Below are 17,860 nucleotides of genomic sequence, written 5' to 3'. Positions count from 1 at the left end.
CCATAAGGTTGCAGGATACAAGATCAATATACAAAAAGCAATTGTATTTCTATACACCTGCAATAAACTATCCGAAAATGAAATTACGAAAACAATTCCACTTAAGAGGGCATGAAAAAGAATAAGGTATTTGCAAATAATTTTAACAAAATATATGCAAAATGTATACTCTGAAAACTACAACGCATTGTTGAAAGAAACTAAAGACCTAAATCTCACGTCATGGATTGGAAGACATAATACTGTTAAGATGACAATACTCCCAATATTAATCTATGGTTTCAATACAATTCCTATCGGAGTCTCAGTGGGTTTCTTTGTAGGAATTACTAGCTGATTCTAAAATTCTTAGGGAATTGCATGGAAGTCAGAGTAGCAATGAGATCTTAAAAAAGAAGAACAAAGGGGTGCCTGGGTGGCTCAGTCAGTTAAGAGTCTGACTTTGGCTCAGGTCGTGAGCTCACGGTTCCTACGTTCGAGCCCTGCATCGGGCTTTGTGCTGACAGCTCAGAGCCTGGAACCTGCTTCAGATTCCATGTCTCCTTCTCTTTCTGCTCCTCCCCCACTCTCACTCTGTCTCTCTCTGTCTCTAAAAACTAAATAATTGTTAAAAAATTATTTTTACTAAAACAATAAAAAAAGGAAGAACAAAGGTAGAGGACGTACGTTTGCAAATTTCAAAACTCACTACAAAGCTACAGTAATCAAGAAAGAGAGGTAATATATGGAGGTTAAAAAATTTAAAAATAGAACTACCCTATGACCCAGCAATTGCAGTAGTAGGAATTTATCCAAGGGATACAGAAATGCTGATTCAAAGGTGCATATGCACCCCAATGTTTATAGCAGTGCTATCGATAATAGCCAAATTACAGAAGAAGCCCAAATGTAAATTGACTGATGAATGGATAAAGAAGATATGGGGTGTGTGTGTGTGTGTGTGTGGGTGTGTGTGTACACACACACGGCAATACTACTCAGCAATGAAAAAGAATGAAATCATGCCATTTGCAACAACATAGATGAAACTAGAGCGTACTATGCTAAGCAAAATAAGTCAGTCAGAGAAAGACAGATATCATATGATTTCATTCATATGTGGAATTTAAGACACAAAACAGGGGAACATAAGAGAGAAGAAGCAAAAAATAAGATAAAAACAGAGAGGGAGACCAACTGTAAGAGACTCTTAAATACAGAGAACAAACTGAGGGTTGTTGGAGGGGAGGTGAGTGGGTGGATGGGTAAATGTGTGATGGGCATTGAGGAGGGCACTTTCTGGATGAGCACTGGGTGTCATATGTAAGAGATGAATCATTGGGTTCTACTCCTGAAGCCAAGACTACACTGTATGTTGACTATCTTGAGTTTAAATTTAAAGATAATAATACTGGGGTGCCTGGGTGGCTTAGTCGGTTAAGCGTCCGACTTTCGTTTAGGTCATGATGTCGCGGTTCGTGGGTTCGAGCCCCGCGTCGGGCTCTGTGCTGACTGCCAGCTCAGAGCCTGGAGCCTGTTTCAGTCTGTGACTCCCTCTCTCTCTGACCCTCCCCTGCTCACGCTGTCTCTCTCTCTGTCTCCTAGAAATAATTAAAAAAAAAAAAAGGTTTAAATTTAAAGATAATAATATTTATTTATTTAAAAAAGAGAGGGAGAGAGATGTACTGGCACAATAATAAACATATAGATCCATGGACTAGTTTTGAGAGTCCAAAAATAAACCCACGTGACTTCGGTCAATTAATTTTGACTGTGGTCCCAAGACCATTTAATGAGGAAAGAATAGCCTTTTCAAAAATGATACGGGGACAACTGGATAGCCACATATAAAAGAATGAACTGGGACCTTTACCATACTACAGAAAAACATTAATGCAAAATAGATCAAAGACCTAAAAGTAAGAGCTAAAACTATAAAATTCCTAAAGAAAGTATAAGATATACCTTCATGACTTCAGATCTGGCACTGGATTCTTAGACAAGACAGAAAATTACAAGCAACAAAAGACAAAATAGATAGATTGGACTTCATCAAGGTTAAAAATGTTTATACTTTAAGGGACACTGGAAAGAGAGTGAAAGACCACCCACAGAATGGGAGAAAATATTTACAAACGATGGATCTGATAAGAGAAAGAGCTCTTACAACTAATAACATAAAGACAACTAAATTTCAAAATGGGCAAAGTAAGTAGACATTTCTGCAAAGAAAATCAAATGGCCGATGATTACGTGAAAATATGCTTGACATAGTTTCCCATCAGGGAAGTGCAAATCAAAAGCACAATGAGATACATTACACTCACTAGGATAGCTAGAAGTAAAAAGTCAGATAGTTACAAGTTTTGGAGAAGTTGGAACCCTCATATGCTATTAGTGCGAATGTAAAATGGTGCAGCTACTTTGAAAAACTGACTGGCAGTTTCTCAAACAAACATTTAATTATCATATGATCCAGGAATTCCATTTCTGGCTATAGACCTGAGATAAATAAAAACAAAAACTTGTTCATAAATGTTTTTAGTTGCATTATTCATAATAACCAAAGACAGAAACAGCTTAAGTGCCCGTCAACTGATGAATGGATACAAAATGTGGCAAATCCATACAATAGAATAATAATTCGACCATAAAAACAAATGAAACAATGACATATGTGACAATATGGATGAACCTGGAAAACTTCATGCTAAGTGGAAAAAGTAAGTCATAAAATACAACATGATTCCATTTATATTAAACGTCCAGAATAGAAAAATATACAGTCAGTGGTTGCTTAGAGCTGTGGGGGATGGGAGGATGCGGGGTAATACCTAAAAGGAATGAATGAAGTTTGAGATGATGAAAATGTTCTAAAATTAGTATATGGTGAATATACTAAAAACAGTTGAATTCTGTACTTTCAAAAGTGTGAATTGTATAGTATATTAATTAAATTTCAATAAAGTTTTTTTAACTAAAGCCATGGTAAAGAAAGGAAATGGTACATCTCCAGGTATAAATATTTAATAAAAGCACATAAAATACGTTCGGTGTAAAAGTTATATAGTGTTGGGATCCATTCAAGCTTGTTTCTATGTTTATAGAGCATATCATGCCCAGCATAGGTATGTAAGTCCTGTAGCTTATGTATGAAACTTTATGGCACAGCCTATGTCACACCTCCTTATCTTCTGTTCAGGATATAGGACTCAATACTCGATGCAGAATCAAACTTTACTCATCTTATACTGGTATTTCTAATAGTAAACTGCAGTACGTTGGTGGAAGGTAATAATAGTGTGCTCTTTGCTTTGGTTTATTGACCCATTTTTATCCATATCCCAAAAAGAAAGTAAAACAGGAGGAATTATCTCCTGGCTTTTCTGTTCAGCTTTTCTACTTCTGTCTTACTACTCCCTCCATCAGGATTAAGTACTATCGTATTTTCTCAGAGAACTCTGTGTATAACTTCATCACAGTATTGATTTCATCTGAGTCATTTCTGTTTTCAAATGCTTGTTATCTCTCCTAGAGCACAGCACCTTGAGACCAGAGACTGTGTTATGTATTTGTATTCTCCCATGGTGATAGACCTTCAGTACATTTCTACAAAAAGGATAAAAATTTTACATTTGAGCATTCTTTTCTAGCAATTATAATAAGAAATCATAGACATTTGAACTTAAGAGACCTGAAAAATTTGGTGTAATGTCTCAATAAATGTAAGAAATGTTTCCACAGCTTTCCTGAAAAAATGCTTTATAAGCCACCGTTTGAACATTTCTAATGCTGCAGAATCCATACCTCTAAAGGGGGCTTGTTACATTTCAACTAGGTTTTACTGTTGAAAATTTCATCATTAGTGCTAAACCTAATCTCGTAACTTCCACGCTTTGGTTTGTCTAAGGTCTGTCACGTATGGCGATACAACATTATCTAATTCATCTTCCATGACAGCATATTAATTATTTAAAAACACTATTATAATCTCCCTTGTCTTCTCTTTGTGGAGCATCCCACTCTATTTAAATGTTTCTCATAGATGTCATTTCTGGACTTTTTGCCATATGGATTCAACTCCTTGGGCATCACCAGATTTTCAATATCCATTTTAACTTGTACTTCCCTAAAAAGAAGCCTAGGATATGTGATTTATGTCAAATACACAGATGTCTTTTCCATCCATACTCTATGACCTGGTCTTCTGTTAATCATTCTAAAACTCTTGAGTTATTTTGAAAGTCACATCATTTCACAATTTCTTACTAAACTTGGCATGAGTTGAATTCTTCTTATATATTTTTTTCTGTATGAATCCTGTTAAGTCAGATCTCCTTAGTTCTTAAACTTGCCATTAGTCCTTTCAATCTTCATGTAAGATGCTATATTGATTTATGGAATAAACAAAATGCTCGGAATAAACCGAATACTTAACGAATGTCTGTACCTCTCTTTCACGTCTCTTATCACATAAGTGCTGTTATGCTTATTATATAATTATTTGAGTCAAATATTTTTGGTCATCAGTATATTCTTTTCACTTAGTAATGTGGCTGACAAACAGTAGTTGCTAAGGAACACTCTTTCTTTTCATAATTCTTTGACTGCATTGCCATGATGCTGAAAACAAGTCAATTCAGAAAAATAGTTAAGTTGTATTCTCAGCCAGCTTAGTCAAAACAGTTAACCACGTGACCTTCTAGTGACAAAGTTTGAACCAATCTTCTTAACAAAGGGTCTAAGGTCAGTGCCATTAAAAACCCAGAGTCAGTGCCAGATTTCTAAATCATGCCCCTTCTTGCCTAAGAATCTAACCTTTGTGTCAAATAGTTAACAATCTCATAGCCTGAGAAGCATTATTTTTACTAAGTGGCTGTTCACATGCTGATGGGTTCACAATACCGATGGCCACTGCTACCACATGTAAGGTTCAAAGGAGGAGGGCTGATATTTTATTTTCCTAATTTTATCAACTCATGAAAATATGGATTTGAGCAAGTATAATTTGTGAGGTACGTAATCCATTCTTGCGTCCTTGGTTAAGTCAAGGTAAATTCAAAGACATCTCCCAAGAAAATACCTTTTAAAGTATAAAGGTTACTTGTAAATAAATCATAGGTACGATTGGCAGAGATAAGCTTCTCTGCAACCTAAATTTTCTAATTAAAATTGGGCTGTCACAGTTTTATAGTTTGTCTTGTCTAAAGATGATCTTTCCTATCTCACACCAACTTGAACACATTATTTCATAAACGAAGCTTGAAATTCCAATGATTTTAGAATTGGGGAAGCTTTTTGTCATTTTTTGATATCCTTATATTTAGGGAAGGATAATCAGACAAACCTTCTGTTCTTTAATAGCATAACATAACATAAGGTACTTCTTGGAAACAGGACACAATAGAGAGAGAGAGAGAGAGACTGTTTATGAGTCAGAGAAACATGTGCCACTGTCAACTTGAATAAGAGCCATCAGATATTTCTGGTGATGAAAACCTTTCAGCGAGGTGAAACAGGCCACATTCCATTTCTTTTATTTTCAGAGATGAGATGGATTTGAAAACCATAACCTGGCTTCTTGATGCAAGGACTCGCCACATGAGATAATCTCCAGCACATTACTATTGGCAAGCAGATCTTTCACCCTTTTGTCTCCATGCATTACAGAAAATGTTAAATCAGTTTGGTGTCCATATAAACTTTTGATCCTAGGAATAGCCTAGGGTACCATCATTATCTTCCCGAGGACCATGTATAGGCCTTCAGTAGGTAGTACTAATTTAATTTCTTTGCTAGAGGAAAAAGTAGCTGATTTTCTAGATCAATATTTGATTGAATATGTTTGAAATGTTGGCAGATAAAGGCCCCTTTTCTGGTCCAAAGACTTTTTGAACCACAGAGGTATAGCGTTCTAGCTCCCCTGGGATTTGAGTGGAAGGAGGTCTCAAAGATCTGTAAGAAGCCTTCCTGCCTTTCCTTGTGTTCTTCCAGCAAGACTCTCTAAAGGTTGAGATGAGAAAAAGATAAGATCAAGAACGGGAATGTCTTTATATCCATTTTTTTAATCTTTCCTGGGGCTTCTCTTAACTAAAAATAATCGTTTATAACACTAGTTTACAAAAACCTCCTATAATAGGATGGTAGAAAGAAAGCCCATCTGATCAGCTTTAAGGAGATAACCCAGTGACTTTGGCAAATAATTTGAGACCTCAGATTCTACCACTCATTCCACTAATTAAACAAGAATGCCCACATACCAAAAAGGAAATTAATAGAAATTAAAACGCTGAGGAGTTAGACATAGATTAGAACTTGAGTTGTCTAGTTAAATTGATGAATAAAAGAGTTTTTCCACAAATTGTACTGGTTTTGTAGAGACATATACAGAGGAAAAAATGAAAGTTGGGGGAAAATTCCATCTAATATTTGACCAGATGAACAACAACAAAAATGTTCAGAAGTACATGTCATTTTTCTGTTTTTCTTTTTAAATTTTCACCTAAATTACCAAAATTTATTTATTGGGTACATAAATGTATTCCCCCAATAAAATAGCTTACATGTGACTGAAAAGTATTATTCAGAGTAAACAATGCTAGAGATACTGCTTTCTAAGTCTACATGGGAAATTCAAAGAGATTCTTGAGGACAACATTTTCTTTAATTTTTTCCTTTACGGCAGAAATGTACATGCATTCTCTAAGCACAAAGAGGAAAGGATACTTTACAAATTCCTTTGACTCTCTTTCCCATCATTGAACTGAAGGGAAAATTTGACTGAAGGAAAAATTTACTTTCCCCTTGTCACTGATTTGAACACACATGTTCATTTTGTAAAAGAGAATAATCACTACATACAAAGCCAACCACAACTCCTCAGAAATGCAGACTCCAAAAGATTATTTTTCTCAGATTATTCAAGTCAATTATCTTATTTTGAGATGGAAGGTTGTGGTCAGTGAATTTTCCTTCCTCCTTCCTTCCTTCCTTCCTTCCTTCCTTCCTTCCTTCCTTCCTTCCTCTCTCTCCCTCTCCCTTCCTCCCCCCACTTCCTTTCTCTCTTCCTTCCTTTCTTTTTCATGACAATTCCTCACTGCTTCCATCTATATTGGTAAAACCATCCAGCCAGAGCAATGATATTTGCCATACAAACTGAATAATTGTTCTGGGCATCGTATCAAATATCTTACTTGAAATGGGAAATACTTAGCTTGTGAAAAGGGACTTAGTTTTCCGTATGTTTTATTTATAACACCTTGCTCCCTGCTATTGGACCTGTTGGGATAGGTATTCAATAATACTTAAGCTGATCAATTATGTAGATAAATTTAATTTTCAAGTTCTGCTCTTAAGGAAGGGTCATAATTTGAATTAAGTAGACCAAATTTCTATCTCTAATTATATTACGAAGTACACAATGCTAATGTTATCAGGGATTCTAATAGAGTATTTTGGCTCAGTGCTTATACATCAACTGAACAAAACACATAAGCTACTGCTATAGGCAGAAGGATCTTAAATGCAAATTCAAATTGTCCCTGAATCTGTGAGTTAGAATCCTTGCTTCAGGTCTTCTTACAACAAGAACCTCCCTCGCCAGTCAGGCAGCTCTGATTGTTAGTCCTTGAAAGACTTTTCATATTTTTCATGACCTAAAAAGAAGGAAGGAAAAAAACACTGAGTGTTATTGGTTGTGAAAATTTATAGTGAGACTAGCCAAAAAATAAAAAAAGAAAAGAAAAAGAAAAATCTAATTAAGTCTTTCATATACCTTTCCTTATTATTATTGCTAATAAAAATATGACTCTACATTTCTCCAAAACCTCAAGTTTTGTAAGGTTCAATTTACATATTTCCATAATAGAGGCCCTTTCACATGCTAAGATTCAAGGTTTTAGATTTCCTGATGATTTCCCTAAAGAAGATGATGAGCACTGGACTAAGACATTCCATTGGCTCATGTCAAGTCCAATTTGAAAATTCTAATTTTATAATGGACAAATATTGGTTACACATATTCCCCATCCCCTCAGAAACCAGAATTGGGGTAGGTCGGGGTATGTATTTACTCCTTCCCTACATAATCCATATTTTTAGGGAAAGTTGACCCTACTCTCAGCCTCCCAGCTCTAGGAGAATCTCACTGACTTGCCTGACAACGTTGTCTCCCATGAACAGGAAGCATGGAACTCCACTGAGGCTGGATACCATCATCTCACCACAGGGGGGGCAGCCTTGGGACGAGGCCCTTACTGTCACCCACAGAGAACTGACTAGAGAGACAGAAAGACACTGGGTCCTTGAGAGCATGTTGAAGTCTCTGGATCAAGTACCTCTATGGTCGGCCCTACCTCTTTATTCTCCTTGGTGGAGCAATCAATCTTCTCTATCATTTCGATTGTTTTGATTGAGTTTCTGTTATTTGCAACATTATATGTGCTGATCCTCCAACTTTCAGTTTTTAGTATGTTTCTTTGCCATCTTGTCATTGCTCAAAGGAACTTAGATCATTTGTGGCAAATAATGCGGTTTCCTTGTGACAATGTAGCCATGCTCCAAATTATACTATTTGGATATTTAAATTCCTAGTTCATTTTCTCAGTGGAGTTTTCAGTGTTTCTAACATCATAATCCATCTGGAAACCAAATCATAAAAATACCTGTTTTAGGCTTGACTACCTCCCAAGTGACTCTGAATCTGGGGATGTAAATGTTTCATGAAAGATACTGTCCTGATAGAGAAACCTACTGATGAGAGCAGAAGGTTTCATCCACACTCTGTATATACTCCATTGAAACTCAATAGATTCTTTTACTCAAGCAAAGTGTATGAGCAAATAGAATTATTTGAACATTATCCTGAAATGGTGATGTTAATATAATCTCATTAAGGTGAATTTTTAAACATACGTCTATGACATTAAACAAAGTGGCATAATAACAAATATCCATAATTAAATAATTCCATTTAATCAAAATTTCATAAAAATAGTACCTGTATTGATATAAATCAGGAAGCACTTTTCCAAGGAACCTGAGTGATGATTATATATATTTTTAAATATCTCAGCTTACTAATCGTTTTTGTTTGTTTACTTTTGCCAATATATTTGCAAGAGACTTTCAGACAGCTTAACTTTACAAATGAAATTAATGTATTTCTGGAGGCACTGGGATGCACTTAGTATACTTACCATTTGTTTGGATTATGTGATTAGCATGTTCTTCTTACTTACTCATACTATAAGAGACAGAATACGGTTAATTACATGACTTGTGATTATAACTAAACAATGCAACTAAAGTCTGCTATCTATTTTTCTTTTATCTGCTACTGTTACCTATTGCATACTCTTTTTGGAGATGAGGACTGGATGCTCTTACAATAGAACAAAGGTGAATGACAGTGGGTGTTATCAATTCACTCCTAACATTTACGGCAAAGAAACGAATATAACAGTGGAAAACTCGAGCAAACACTGTTGTGTATGTAAAGCAGTCTGTCTTTATACATATGTTCTCAAGCATCTTAAATAGTTTGAACATTTCTTTCCTTGATACTCATATTCTGTGATGATTACACTGTCTTTAAATTAGCTAGATGAATATTCTTGTTGTATGTCATAACCCATGACTGAGGGATATGGATTCCCCACTTGCCGAAGCAAGAAACCCCCAGGAGCACAGGGAATAAAGATCTGGTTTAATGGGAGCAGAAAAGGAAAACATGAGACCCATGTAGTCAGAGTTGACTCTGATTGCGTTAGGTGGGTTAGGCCCTGTGCACTGGCTTTCCTTCATTAATCCAAAACACATTTCATCCAGAGTCCTGTAACGCAGACAATGCATAGTCGCCCAGAATGCAAGAAGCAGCTATTTTTCTGGAGTCAGACAAAAGTGGTTGGGCACACAAGAGGTATGCTCCCTCATCTTGGGAATCAATAATGCTTCTAGATACAGTCAAGGCAGAGTGGCATCCTTTCCATCCCTGGATGGGGATTCAGGTCAGGCCTACAAGCTAATAGTACCATGGACACTGAAGTTAGGTGACACAAGGAAAAACAAAGATGATGCCTATTGTCTCAGGAAATCTACCAGAAATGTGTGACACTTGACTCTTTACACCAGGAAATTAACACTGCTACTCATACCATAATGCTGAATGATTTTTCCAAAAGCTACAAATTGGGGAATACTTTAGATGATGTGTTGATATAGCCTAATAAATATAAGCTATGATGGAGGCTTATGGAAGCAGGAGGTATGAATTACGTAGTTCTTGGTAGTTATCTGCACCCGCATATTATAGGCTGAACCTGGAATATTGAATAGAGCACAAATTAGAGGCCCTACATTCTGGTCTTAGCTGTTGCCAATAACTGCATTGCTTTGGGAAAGCCAGAACCAGGATAAGCCTCAATTCCCGCATTTATAAAATGAAAATGAAGAAACCAGTTGGGATGATCTCTAAGATTTCTCAAAAAATTCCATGGTTTACACGTTTCTGGTAGATTTCCTGAGACGATAAGCACCCCCTCTGCTTTTGCTTGCCCCCCCTAACTTCAGTAGCCTTATTCGTTATTATATATAAGCTGATTTTCCTAACTCACTTGCCTTTTTACAATCAGTGGCTCTTCTACTACTTCCATAACGTCTTTAAGGAAATTGATCATATCAGACAGTGACTCTAAAAAGCAGAAACTGAGCAACCCACAGTGATGTTGGATACACAATAGTGTCCAAAAGGATAAAAGTAAGCCCGGCAAAACCTGTTTTGTACCTGCCTCCGATACATTTGCGAAGGAGTGTTAATGAAAAACGAGAGTGATGTTCCCATCACACATTTTTGGATTACCGTGCAGCAGCATCAATTGGAAACCTAATGAAACAGAGACCACCTACGGAGAAGGGATATTGTGTTCCTCTGTCTGCCTGCATCCAATTTACCAACTGACTGTATGGAACAAGTCGCCTGTTTGATTGAGACATGAGGGCTGCCTGACCATACCTTTAACATTGATAATTGGCAGTGCCAGTTTCTACTGTCTTTCTCTGGTAGAGGTATGCAGTGGCGCTATAAAATTATGCGGTGCATGGTAACAGGTTCATAGGCACATTTTCACTCAGGGTGACCTCAAAATTCCAGCACTGTGTCCTCTCACAGTGCCAACTGTTGGAACCAGACCAGGCCCCAAATAAATTAGCTGGTCATTCCTCCATTTAACTCTTTCCATTGACTAAGGAAACATGTTATGTATTCAGCAAATAGAACTTCTTTCAAGCAGGGGAATAACAATAAGAAACCTAGTAGGTGAGTTCCTGCGAAGCGTATCAGGGACTACATATACAGAGGAAAGCTGATGATGTTCCAAATGGAAATGTTCTATTCTTTGTTTTTGCACCTGTTCAAACTGGCATCTGGTATTAGGTGTATAACTAGTCAAACATTACTACTTTCTGTCAAGCTGGCTGGGAGAAACCAAAGAAAGAGAATACAGTGTAAAATATTAGCTTTGTGTTATTTCAGAATGTTGTTACTGTGTTTTCCCTGTCAGGCTTCCTACCTGTGCTTATCATTGACTGCAGTTCATTGTTTTTTTGTTTTAATTTGACTTCTAGAAGCCATCTGGCATTCAGTCTAATTCCCACATTACAGTTCTCCATAAGTCATTCTGCTGACTGCCTGTCAGGTTATAGGATTAAGTTTACGGTTTTCTTAATTCATTGTGAGGTTCTTCATGGATTTGATCTATCATATCTTCCTGAGCTTGTCCAGTTGCAGATTTCTGCATGTGATTTATGTTTAGCAGGTGTTAGTTTGCTAGAGCTTTCTAAATATCAGCTTCACAATGCAAGAGAGCCTCAGGAAGACACTAGGACTCAAAATTGTATTCCTCCACAACTGGAGAATGGCCTCCCTGCTGAAATCCAATGTTGCAGAGCTATTTATTAGGCTAAAAAGATGGATATTTCAATATATGGAAAAGTAAAGAGGCTCAAATTCCATCATCAACTCACCAGTTGCACTTATGTATTCTGTGGTTCCCCGGATACACTATATCATTTAAGAGGTAGGACAAGTGGATGAGTTTAAAAAATACAGATTTACTCTTTGCTGTGAATTGCCGTGAATTGGAGTGTGATTTTGTAATGTCCTACTTTTAAGTTGAATTTCTTTGTATGATTTTTGTTTTCCTGGTATAAAGTTTAACTGCCTAACGGAAACATAGTCATTGTTAGGGAGAGGAGGGGATAAAGGCTTCCTTTAAAGAATATACCTAAGAAAGAATTTCAAAATGTATTACTATACGTTTGGAAGACGTTTAAAGCACTGAAAAAAACACGGCATAAAGAATAGAGCTCATTTAGTGATCAATGTCCATGTAAGTTCTGATGGCTCTTACAAAATGTCTATTTCTCTCGTTACGTATACTTTAATAAAATGTTTAGACTGGGATATGGTGATTTCCATACCTCTCATGACAATGGGCCATTTGTCTTATCTTCGTGTGAAAGACACAGTGCAGGTTTATTAAGTCCATAAAATCTTTAGTGTCATACTGGTCTTTTTTGTGGCATGCATATATGGCACCCTTTTGTTTTAAGCCACTCTGTTTTGTGGTTAGTCCTCACCTCCACCACAGGAAGGAAATTGTTACATACATATTGTAGATGAATAATCCAAGGTACAGGTAGATGGAGGTACTGTGCCTGTGATCGCACTGAGAGTTAATGGAAATTAAAATGCACAGCTCTGAGTTCCCAGGCCACTCCTCAGCCCCTGGAGCAATGCCGTTTTGCACTATAAATTGTCCCTATAATTTTAAAAATTTATAATGCGTTCATAAATTTGCATATCTGAGTATGAATTACAAACATTAAAATTGGCTACAACCTCTCATCAGCCCATTACTAACAAGAAGCACCTAAAAGGTCAAAGTCATGAAAGACCAAAGTAAACAGATGGTGTGCACCTTTTGCTAAACACCATGCATACAATACAATATGTATTCATAATTTTTTTGATGCTAGGAGGCAGTTCAAATTTGGCTTATTCATAATAGTTGCCTTTGAATTACTGGAGACATTAAAATTGTATTTAAAGATTATTTTAACATGATTCAGATTTGATGGTATCTTTAGACACCAACTATTGAGGGAAAGTACTTATGTACATCTAAGCCAGTAATAAGATATAATTTGTCAATTGAAAATTGGCACAATGTTTTTAAAAGCCAGAATATATCAAAAGAGTTGTGTACATTATAATATGTGTTAAGTACCAACTAGATACATCCTGGTTTTGGAATGTCTTGATTTTTATACACATTTCCTCTGTAATAAGAAATTTCCCACAATTTCTACCTTTCTACCAGCTGTCGTTGTTCTCATTCTTCATCCTATTGTGGTTCCATTGTTTGGCTTCTCACAGTCGGTCTCAATGGAGCAATTAACCATATAGCATTAAGAATACTAACTCAAGAAATTTGTCAAAAGAACACAGAAAATTCAGGATCTTTTTTTAAAAGGCTGGCAGCCTCACTGAAAACTGTAATTAAAGTATGTGTGATTCTGCTTGTGTGTTTGTTACACAATTTTACTGGTCTAGAGTTACAGAAAATGTGGGCCCCTACAGTGGAGTACAATGGGAAAGCACTTTTATTCTCTAGGCAGTGATAATAAAGCATAACTCCTTGGGGAGGGACTTTTCCCCCATGGTACTTGTACCACCTTCCTTTTAAATGCTGCTAAGTGTGAAATTAGTGTTGTCCCTCAAAGTGCATAAGATTAATTGTCAGTAATTGAACACAGTTTGGGGGCCAATTATATAAAAATTGATATTAAAAGAATACTACCAGATTGATTGAGTTTTACAGTTTGCATTTAGTTTTCAAATTACACGAGTTGAAAGGCAGTGGTAAGAAACAATGAAAATCCATTCAAAGCTGCTAAAGCAAATCAAGGTTTACTAGTCCTTTGAAAGACAAATGAGTCAAATGCTGTTATGTAGGGAAAGCAGTAAAAATGGTTCTGAAATTAACTACAAAATTAAAATATCACCTGTTCTAAGATTGTATGGCTTGACCACATTTTGTGGAGGTGACCTGGCTTTCTTTGTGCAGCTGACTAGTGAAGGTAGTCTGGCTCTGTCCTTTGACAATGTAAGTTATGATGATTTGACTGGAGAATGGGAAAAAGTGCAGGGCTTCACTCCCTCCCGTTATTCCCAATTTAATTTTAAATTTTCAGCTAAAGATTTCTGCTTTCTGGAGATGGAGTGGATGCTTTTTTTTCCGTTTCTTTCACTGAGTACAACTAAAAACCACGAGAACTTATATATAAAATAAAGGTAAGGAGACAAAAAGATGGGGAGAAGAAGATAGACTGGTTAGAGACCTGGAGACCAAAGGAAGGACACATTGGTGAACTACCTGGTTTTCTTCATGCTTCATATATTCCAGACGAGGTGGTGGAGAATGTCAGAAAACACCAGTGAGTACAGACCATAGAGGTAGAAACCTGTTCTGCCTTGCCAAAGCAAAACAAAACAGAAACCAGAACAAAAACAAAAACAGCCAAAACACACACACACACACACACAGAGAGAGAGAGAGAGAGAGAGAGAGAGAGAGAAAGAGATAGCCTAAGAGGACAGAAATGTTTAGAAATGACTGTTTGTACTCCAGCAAGCACGCACGAAAAAGCTATAGCTCCTCACCCCTCATCCCCTCCAGCAAAGGTCAAGTGGGAAGCCCTTGCCAGGCTCCTCAAAGCACACTAAGCCATCCTCCTGATGTTAGCAGGACAAGATGAGTAGAAAGTTGAATAAAATGAAAAACACACTCAACAAAATAAAATTAACTTTCTTAGAAACAGAAAAAATAAGGTTTAAGGCTACAAAGAATCTAATCAATCCTATAGAGGTTATATTTGAGAAATGTCCCCAGACATCTAAATGACTATATAAAAAGAGAAAATATGAATTAAAATCTAAATAGTTATAAAGAACAGGCCACACAGATCAGAAATAATAAGCAAAGATATAAAAACTTTTCAAGATGTTATGAAAGAACCAAGACATTAACAAGGCTAAACATGGAGCAGACAAAAATTAGGAATAGAGATTAATACCTAGACATAGCCCGGTAAAGCTTTAAGTTTTGCTTTATGTAGGAACTTATAAGCAATCAGTACAAACATGTGCATACATACTTACACATATACTTTTGCTTTTGGAAATAATGAAAATTAGATTGGCCTCGCAAAAATAAATATCGGAAGATAATTGAGAAAGTTTCTTGGAACTTCTAGAGAAAAAGAGGAAAAGGCAATGTTCCAATAATTTTATAATTAATTAAGTTGTTCATGTGCAACGGCAACAAGAAGACATTCTTAAATACCAAGAGCCACAGAAAATATATCAGCCAGGTATAATTTCTGAAAGGTTACTGAAGATTACTCTTCTCACTGAAAAATGAATCAATGGTAATTTGTGTCAGATAGGGATGAGATATGAGGATAAAAATGAGTCGAGGAAATAACAGTAAGTGGAGAAAAGGAAAGTAATCAGGAAATAGTTTATATTGTCACAGTGGTTAAAAATATGGAATAAAAAATTAGAAAAATAACATAGTTTTTAATGATGAAACTTGTGAGTCTAGATTAAATTAGCAAAACCAATAAAAGGGAAAAGAGTTTGAGTGGAATATGGAACATGAAGTATCTTGTCTCCCTAAAAAAAGTCATAACTCACTCTTTTGCTTTTGCTAATAAGAGCCATAGGTTCAGCTTTAAGGCAAATAGTATATTTTAAAGCAAGATACTTGTTTCACAAATCATTGAAATATTCAACAGAATGTAGCACATATCACAAAGGAGCTGTGCCAATAAACAACTGAAAAACAGCGAAGAACCTAAAAATAGAAAAAACTAAACAATCATGTAAGTTTGGGTAACACTAGCTGTTATAATAAACAATTTCTAAGATTTCAGTGCTTTTACACAATAATAGTCCGGGTTTTGCTCGCAAAACAACCTAATGTGCATATTAGCAATATGTGGGGGTTGCTGTACTCTGTCTCTCAGGGAATTAGCTGAAAGGCTCTGACATCTCCAGTTTCAAATGTCACCCTCAGCTTTGACATCCAGCCAGAATATGGGAAAAGAGTGAGGGTGGAGAGGACACAGCTACTTTCTCACACTGTGACTCCCCAAGGTCCAGTCCTTGGGCTAAACAGCCTTTCTCTACATTTTGGGAGAGGAGCACAGATCTTCAGTGAACAGTCCACGGTCTCTAGCACAGCCATATACGGAAATGGTTTTATGTAACTAAAAAGAAAAGATTCCCAAATTGGGTCCTTTTTTTTTTTTTTTTAAACCCAACTATTTTCTGATTACAAAAGATATGGTTTAAATTGAAACAAATAACACAGATAGGCCAAACATAAAGTAAAAGGGACTTAGGTGAAAGAAAGGTGGTAGTGTTCATTTCAAACACAGAAGCGTTTACAACACGATTCACTTCAAAGCAGAGATATTACTTGTTTCCCCATTTTTCTTTTCCCCTGTGAATGAGGAAATAAAACAATCCAAATTCAAATGAGAATGTGGTCGGGACCTCTTTGTTAGACAGGACTCTGCTTCTTGGCAGACAAGCGCAGGGTTACTTCTGTCTCGTATCTTTCTAATGCCTTCTTGGTACCACCTTGCACTTCTGAAGCTGCTTAAACTTCCTGACTTCATATCTTCTCATCACACATATTCAGCTCTCGCTCTAGGCTCTTTATTCTTTTGTACACACCACTTGGCCCACTCTGTGCCCTACTTCGTCCCTGGCTTCCTCTTTGACTCTCTGGTACTGAGGCCTTTTTTGTTCTAACCACCTTGGCATCTACTAGTGCTTTCGGCAGTGTCACTCCATCCTTGTCAAATGATCTTCTTGCTGGTCTTCAACTTCTGATTGCCTTCCTTCTGAGCACCCTGGGGACAGACCCCACGGATGGATTTTGGCCACCCCAGGCTAGTCATCTTATAAGAACGAATGCTGAGTGCCAAATAACAGTCAGAATAACAAAATACCTAAGGGAAAACAAATCAATTACAGAGCAAAAAGAGACAATCAGAAACACAATTATGCTAAGGTATTTTTAACCTAGTGTTATTAATCTAGGATGAAGCAACTTGGTTAAAATCAATAAGATCTCAGAGGATCAAACAAAAATTAACAGCTTGGAGCTCTAATATTTTGAAAATTATACCACGCAAAGGAAATATAAGTTCTCTCAGAACTCTCTGGAATAATACATACGGAAGAGTATTTTTTTTAATTTGGGGAAAAATGGATAATGAATGGGTATCAGCTTTACTGTATGTGAAAATAATTCTATACGAAGTAAAACAGTAAGAGTTCTGGTATAAAAATAGACAGGTCAATGGAACAGAAAGAGAATCTCTAACTAGAATGTGTTATAGGTAATTATTTAAAGTATCATAAGAGTTCACAATCGAGGGGGGAAGAAAAGGGTTACCAGGGACCAGTTTTTGGATAAGTGATTGGCAACTTAGGAATAGGATCCATTTTGACTTTCACTTTACATCATATATCGGTGATTTTAATCTACTTCTCAAAAAACTAAGGATATTCTCAAATATAGGACTGGGACTGAGTGATTAACTATCCCTCCAGCACCCATTCAGCTAAAGCATTCTACTTTCTCACTTTTATGAATTAAGTTTTCATGTAAGATTTTGTTTGAAGAAAGTTTTTCACCTAAGAGAAAACAAAAGTTTTAAAATTGGCCATACACCAAAAATAAAATAAAATAAAATTTACCATATATCAAACTATATTCAGAGGGATGAAGTGTTTATTATTGAA

The sequence above is a fragment of the Hyaena hyaena genome, unplaced genomic scaffold, assembly GCF_003009895.1.
Source record: "Hyaena hyaena isolate Hyena2069 unplaced genomic scaffold, ASM300989v1 scaffold_463, whole genome shotgun sequence".
Taxonomy (NCBI): domain Eukaryota; kingdom Metazoa; phylum Chordata; class Mammalia; order Carnivora; family Hyaenidae; genus Hyaena; species Hyaena hyaena.
Note: the sequence above shows the minus strand (reverse complement) of the source record.